At 39.6% G+C, this 7,212-nt stretch overlaps 2 non-coding genes across 2 annotated transcripts; both read left to right on the top strand.

The window, feature by feature from the left end:
• The first annotated feature begins 3,550 nt into the window (after positions 1–3,550).
• On the top strand, positions 3,551–3,632 carry trnal-uag (transfer RNA leucine (anticodon UAG)). The gene has a single exon. It is a non-coding gene; the product is annotated as a tRNA-Leu (tRNA).
• A 3,209-nt stretch (positions 3,633–6,841) lies between these two features.
• Positions 6,842–6,914, top strand: trnak-uuu (transfer RNA lysine (anticodon UUU)). The gene has a single exon. It is a non-coding gene; the product is annotated as a tRNA-Lys (tRNA).
• The last annotated feature ends 298 nt before the right edge of the window (positions 6,915–7,212 follow it).

The raw sequence follows: 7,212 nt of genomic DNA, 5'->3' as shown, positions 1-7,212 counted from the left end.
ATCAAAGAGTTAAAAAAGCGAATCTGTTTCATTCAGACATTGATCAAAAGCTCAATAAACGACGAAGCAGAGGCTCCTGTTCCGAATTCAGCCCACGTCTGATTGTCTTGTTTTGGCCAAGATCTGATCTTTGAATTAAGGGACTACACTGTCTGCTTTGTAATTCAAAAATACATACAAATGTCAAGTTTTTTGTGGATATAAAGGTGTTCTCTGTTTTCAAAGGATAGGTACTTAATTGGCATAATGATTTGGTATTGATTTTGTATCGTTGTATTATAAAGTTTATGCTTTCTGTGTTTTTATCGTATTGTGAACTTATTTTTTAAACAAATGCTTACAAAGGCAAACACGGCACACATCTCTTTATACCAGTGGTGAATTGTACATTTTTTATTAAGTACAAGCTACTGTGCACTTCTGGGAGTATAACAGGTTCGATATAAAGTGGCAAAAATATAAAAGGGGAAAATACCCCAGACTGCGTGTAAAGCCCTCGTTGTGACTGTTTTAGATAAAAATGGCGTACTGTGCACGAAATGTTGCAGAAACACAATCTGATATTTTGATAATTATTATTTTAATAATTTTATAAGTATGAGACCCCGGATCCAAATCTTCAGTTCTGATTTTTTTAAAGTGATATCTTCTCTTCCTGTCGTGGAAGTCACACGATGTGAGCAATTGTTTTTTTTTACGTTACAATCCAAAGAGCCTCAGACGCACTGTAACCAAACCAGGATGGATTCTGCTGGGAGCCGGACTGAGCTCATTCTCACTCCCTGTGCTGAAAACAGAATTAGCACTTCCCCGAATATCGTCTACAGCTGCTGGATGGTGCTCTGCGTCTTACTGCTCCGGCAATTACTCTGACGAAAGACAGATCACTTGGGCGCTTTTAACCTTCTCGCAGCTACGGGCGAGACTGACGCTCGCGATATGAAGGCACCCGCTGGTACACATTCTCTAACTTTCACAATCGCGACAGACTTCGCTTTTTAAAACAAAAGTGGATATAGCCCTGAAAAAAGCATTAGCTTTATCAGTTTTTACATTAATCTATTTTGAATCAAAGTTTGATATTTTTTTTTATTTTTTATTGCATTTTACATTATAATAATAATAATCATTATTGCTTACACGTATATAGCGCTGTTCTGGATACTCCACTCAATGCGCTTTACAGGTAATGGGGACTCCCCTCCACCACCACCATTCTCCTGAATGATCACAGAGAGTCAGGACCTCGGTTTTACGTCTCAGCCGAAGGACGGCACCTGTTTACAGTTTAGTGTTCCGTCATTGTACTGGTGTATTAGGACCCACATGGACCGCAGGGTGTGCGCCCAGCGACAAAAACTAGACGTGTGTCGGGCTCGGCTGCGAGCAGAACAATGACGCCACGGGGACAAAGGAGAGAAAATCAAAACGGTTCTATAAAAGACTTGTGTCAGCTGTCTTTTTGCAGTCTGGACTCTAAATCCTCCGATCCGATTTAAATCTCTCTAATACCTGAGCTGCGGCTTCTTCCGAGTATTTATTCGTATACTTATTATGTGTAAGTGTATAGATGAAACCTTTCATATATTGTTCAGTTTAAATCAAAATGCTTTACTAATACAAGAGAGAAGTATAGTATGAAGGATGTGACAAATTTATGATTTCTTGGAACAAAACGGTTTTTATTTGCATTCGAAATGAAGCGGAATTTTAGCGCGACACACAAACCCTTTGTCTTTTTAGAGTGATTTTTAAATAGATATAAATGTAGAAAACGTGTTTTTTTAACACTACAGTAGCACGGTCAGTGGCGTAATGACTAGCGCGTCAGGCCTCGCGTCAGAAAATTATAGGTTCGACTGCCGTCTGGCTTGTTGCGTTTATACCACTTACATTCTTTTATATAAATGAACTGCACCTGAAAGCTATAGAAAACACTTTGGGTAAGTTGTCTGCAGCCTCATGCGAATTTCGACAACTTACCCAAAACACTGTACTGTCTGGAGATCAGCTCCAGCTCTGAACTGCAATGAAAAACCATGCCTAACAAAACTGGAGAACAGCTGAACTTGTGCTCAGTTCGGTGATGAGGGTTCAGAACTGTCGTTGTTGTAATTAGCACGAACTGCACAGGCTCTGAATCAGACCATGTCAATTAGTCTGATCAGTGTAGGACACGTTAATGTAGAATTATTAATAGGTTTGTTAGTTAGTTCAGGTTTACCCACCTGAACTAATGTAGAATTATTACTTGGTCTGTCTCTTGTTTGTATATAAATGAATGTCTCTGACAACTTAATGTTAGTTTTACGATGTAGGTCAGGCGTTGACATATGCACGAGTATACGAAATGTCTCACTCCTGATTCAACTCATGTTCTATAGGAGATTGGCGATTCCTCCTGTTTCTCGTACAATAATATCAGAACAGAAGCCCGTGTCACCCAGCAGTGATTCAAGATCGACTGGCATCTTTATCCCTTTTTTGTTCGTGATCATTATTTTCTTTAGTTATGATCAATATTGAACTTTTTCGAAATGAAGTGACAATAATCAAACATGCAGGCAGATTTTTTAAAAGTATTCAGAATTGACAGGGTGCCCCTTTGGAACAGTCGTCAGAAAATGTGAGAAAATGAAAGTTATGTAAGCTCTCACACAAAGCATTGAAGATTGGAATCTGAGTGTAAAAAAGCTACCCGTCTCCCAATGATAGGCAGAGATACACACCACGACTCGAATAGACTCAGCGAACTTTAACACCTATGATATTACGAGTGCTTTGCACGTGTCGAACTTCAAGAAGGAACTACTACAATAGTTGTGGACATAATTCAATACCACCGGCAAAGTCCAATGCCGGCAACGTCTGAGAAAATAATGTTCACTCATGGAATTTGGTCTTTGAATGGCTGGCGGGAAAATTAATTTATACTCCTGTTGCACCCTCAGCTGAAACATGTTAAAATAACAACGCAGATTTGTTGGAGAACCTGACAATAATTATTGGGTTAGCACTGTATGTGTTCTGGTATATTTACTTTAATTTTAATATAAATGTAAACATGCATGCTGTATAATCTATTGTAATTTTAAAATATGTTAGCTGAGGATGCGAGGGGGATATTATACCTTGTGAAACACGCAAGGAACTGTAAAAAAGGCTGGTATTTGAATAAAATTGGCGAGCACAAGAAAACCACAATTTATGTGGTATTATCATCAATATCCTTCAAAATCGACGTTCAAATGAAGGATCTGAAGAAACTATGAAAAAAGCAACAGTAGTAGCAGAGGATTTTGAATTTTGCTTTTTAAGTCAGTAGATCACCGTAGAGTTGCGCCCCTACAAACAGCACAAAGGATGAATCCCACCTCCTTCATTATTGCTGTTTGTGCCGGTGAAAGTAGTGTTTGTGGTATTGAAAGCATCTCGGAAGATAAAGGTGCAGTCACTTCCACATGTCATGATATCATTAGATCCGACGACAAGAGCCGAAGCCCCCGGCATTTACCAAGCCAGCAATGTGAGGAAGAGGGGCATGGAGGGAGGTAGCGTGGCCGAGCGGTCTAAGGCGCTGGATTTAGGCTCCAGTCTCTCTGGGGGCGTGGGTTCGAATCCCACCGCTGCCAAATGTTAGTGTTTTCAGACCTGCAATACGATCAGTAAAAGCGCTTTTTGTTAGGCTGCGGGAGGTGTTTAGAGATAGACTTTCTAAAATACAGGCTTAACATCAAGGCAGAAAAAATATTTTGTTTTCTCAACATAAATTCTCTTTGGCATGTTCAGCTTTATGTAGGGAACAACATCTGCCGAGATCACTTTTGAGGCAGTGCACATGATAGTGTACCGGCAAGTACATTTAATATTGGCTGTGGTGGTGAGCTGCTTTTGTCTGTGAAACTTTTAATTCTTCACGCCGAATCATTGGTAGGGGTAAAGCTTATTAAATCTTCGAACATAGTGCTCCATCAGAAATACTTTGTTCGTGGTCAAAAGAGATCAGAGGATTAACTTCATGAATTCACATAGCATACCTTACAGGAAAGATTTAAAAGGGGAATTGATTGTGCTTCCTGATGTTGCTCCTGTGGTTTCTTTGGATACAATGGTGAATGTTCTTTGACGTTCTACTAGAGTATCCACTGGGTGGGCTTTGTCAATCAGCTCGGATAGGTCATCAGTGCTCCGTCTCCGGAAAATAATCAGCACTGTCGTTTTTTCCTGTGCTGTCTTTTAAAACATATAAGATCACGAGTTTACAGATTTCTCCAAATAACAACTATACATTTTAACCCAGCGGTTAGCATTCCTTCAATCCAATAGTTTTACTCCGGGTAAAAATCAGCGAAATATATAGAGAGATGATATTCAAATATTTCAACATTCTTATTGGATTACCTGTATGGATATATCGCTCAGAATTCCTAATATGATTTTGAGTTCAGTTTTGCTTTACTACTTTCAGAGTCTTTTATTGACCTCCTGAAGCACAGAAGTGACATAATCACAAATGCGACCTACCTGTGCTGCTGTTTTTGGTTAATAATGATTATTGCGAGAAAAAAAAAAACAGCTCCTTGCATTAAGAGCACGCTCGCTGGTTGTGTTTGGTATTTTCCGTGGTGCTCTTCCTCAGCTGCAAAGTTATTTGGCTAGCAAAGACCTCTGAGAAGGAGTCTGAATCCGTCAACAACACAGGAATTCTAAGATCGCACTGCCGTCTTGTGTACAGAGATCTGCTTTTTCCTTATTGAGTGTTTTGGTGTTTAAGAACACGTATCCTACCTTGAATGCTAGTTTCAAAAGATATGTTACCGGATCACAGATTTTCTTGAAAAGATTTGGGGATGCACTTACCGGGATTCAAACCCGGCTCAATTATTTAGAAGGCACCTATAGCACCAACGCACTTCTGAGAAACACCGGCACATTTCCGCAATCCTCCCTCTCACCTACAAAGTTATGAAGAGACAGACGTCCAATGAAAACTAATTTGATTCACTCAAGGCTCCGCTCTTTTATTGTGATGTCATTTTAATTAATGTTAGCTGTGATAAGGTGTCGTTTCTGTCTCTTAAAGTTTAAGTCTGCTCCTTTCTTCCTGGTTTAGAAATAATGTTCCATGATTGTTTACAAACACCACTATCAATTATTTGTCCAGCTCTAACGCCTGTGTGCGTTGACAAGGCATCTCCAAAGGACATATTAAATAACATGATCCTTCCTGTTACCATTCCTGTGGTTGGAGCGTTGTTTCGCCCTTTTTCGTTCTTCTACAATATTTGCAGACAGGGCTTTATCACTCGAGTTGTACAAAACAAGTCGGTCCATGAAAATCATCAGTACTGCTGTTGTTCTATGCGTAGTTTAATCAAGGCAGTCGAGTGAGGAGGTAAAAAAGCACTCCCCCGTCGATAAATCAATCATCGTCGCCCGTGTGACTGGATATAAAAATAACTGATTCATTTTTACCCAGTCTCTGGAAGTTTCGATGCGATTATTTTTCCTTCCTTATTTCTTCATTCCTATGAATTTACTCTGTAGTAAAGGAAACGCGAAAGCGGGAAACTGTAGGCATTCTTCGTGAGTGGTGGATTGTGTTCAGAGAGCATCAGCACATCTCTAAGTCAGTTCCATTGATAGGTCTGTTGGGGATTTAGCTCAGTGATAGAAGGCATGCTTTGCATGTATGAGATCCCGGTATCTTTAGGTGCTTTATATTACTGTGCTCACATCGCAATCTTCTGTTGAATGTGAACTCTTTGCTCGTGTTCATAGAGAGCCAGATTTACACAATTAAATTCAGGCACACTCGAAGTGCTATGGTGTTGCTCTGCTGTTTTAAATGTACCTCTAAAGCATTTAGCTCTGTTAACTACCAAATGATTAGAAGTAATTTTATGTTATATTCAGGAAATCCAGAGGTCTTCAGACGTGTCGTGGCTGTTGAAGAAGACACCTTTTAAATCTCACCCAGGATTTCTTGAGAGATCATTCAGCGAGCGAGTCCTCCCTCTGGACTCCGCACTGAGCTGAAAGCTGCGCGAATTCCATTGTACAACTGAGAAAAAAACTGATGGACTAAACAATGACATTTGATGATTATAAGAAATTCAAGAAACACAACAGTCCGAACACAGGTTTGAATCCTGAACGCTTAATTTAAAAGACAAAGCGAAGGATACGACCTGTAAACTCTCTTCATGTCTTACAGTTTATGATATAAAAAAATCTTACTTTCATAGTAATTTCTTGCTGCTGATAGACGATTTATTGAATTTTAACAAAATCACAATTACAAACATCTTGGGTTAAACAGTTATTCACATACTCTAACGAAGAGAAACGTTAGTGCCTTCCGGTGTGTGAGCCAATTTCTCAAAACAATATTTGTTAGTCTCTCAGGAGGCTGCATAAGGTGTTTAGAGATAGAATTTCTAAAAGGCAGGTTACAACTCCCTTTATAAAGGGTGTGCACACTTATAGAACCAAGGCATTGAAAGTTTTTTTTTTAATTGTTGTTCCAAAAAGTTTTCCATTTGTTTTCGTTCTTAATGTTGTTGATTAAAAGATCTTATTAAATGCGAAAAAATCTGAATGCGAAAAAAGGTCAAAATGCTATTGAAAAAATCAGTAATGTGAGGAAAGATTAATTGTGGGAGCCCCTTACCTCCCCATGTCATGCTGTATTTCTCACTCATTCTACTGGGTGAGGTGCCGTCGCTTCTGGATAAAGTCTGTCAGTGGTCATTCCAGACGGGTCAGGTATGACTGCGCTTCGGCACAAGAAGAGACATGTGACTTACGAGGATCCCGACAGTGTCGTTCGTTTTCCAGGGCCCGGGTAGCTCAGTCGGTAGAGCATCAGACTTTTAATCTGAGGGTCCAGGGTTCAAGTCCCTGTTCGGGCGTTTATGTTTTCCTTAAGTGTATTGTGAATTTCATTATAAATCGTATTTTATCTTCCACTCTTCTAGCTGTACTGTTGATATTTTAAAAGTTCATCACTTGTATTTTCTTTAGTGTTTCCTTTCACAAACCGAAAATGTTCAAGACTATTTTGTCACCGCACTCCACGTAGATAATCACAGGAAAAGTAAAGGAAACGCAGTGAGGAGCTCACACAGCGAGTACTCTTGAATACAACAAGAGGAAAAGCACACTCTGCACATCTGTGGAACATCACGTCCGAGTTTACAGTGACAGCAG

Source organism: Atractosteus spatula, assembly GCF_055471065.1.
Source record: "Atractosteus spatula isolate fAtrSpa1 chromosome 10 unlocalized genomic scaffold, fAtrSpa1.hap1 SUPER_10_unloc_5, whole genome shotgun sequence".
In the NCBI taxonomy this organism is placed as follows: Eukaryota; Metazoa; Chordata; class Actinopteri; order Semionotiformes; family Lepisosteidae; genus Atractosteus; species Atractosteus spatula.
The sequence above is the reverse complement of the archived record's forward strand: the minus strand, read 5'-3'. Positions and strand labels throughout refer to the sequence as shown.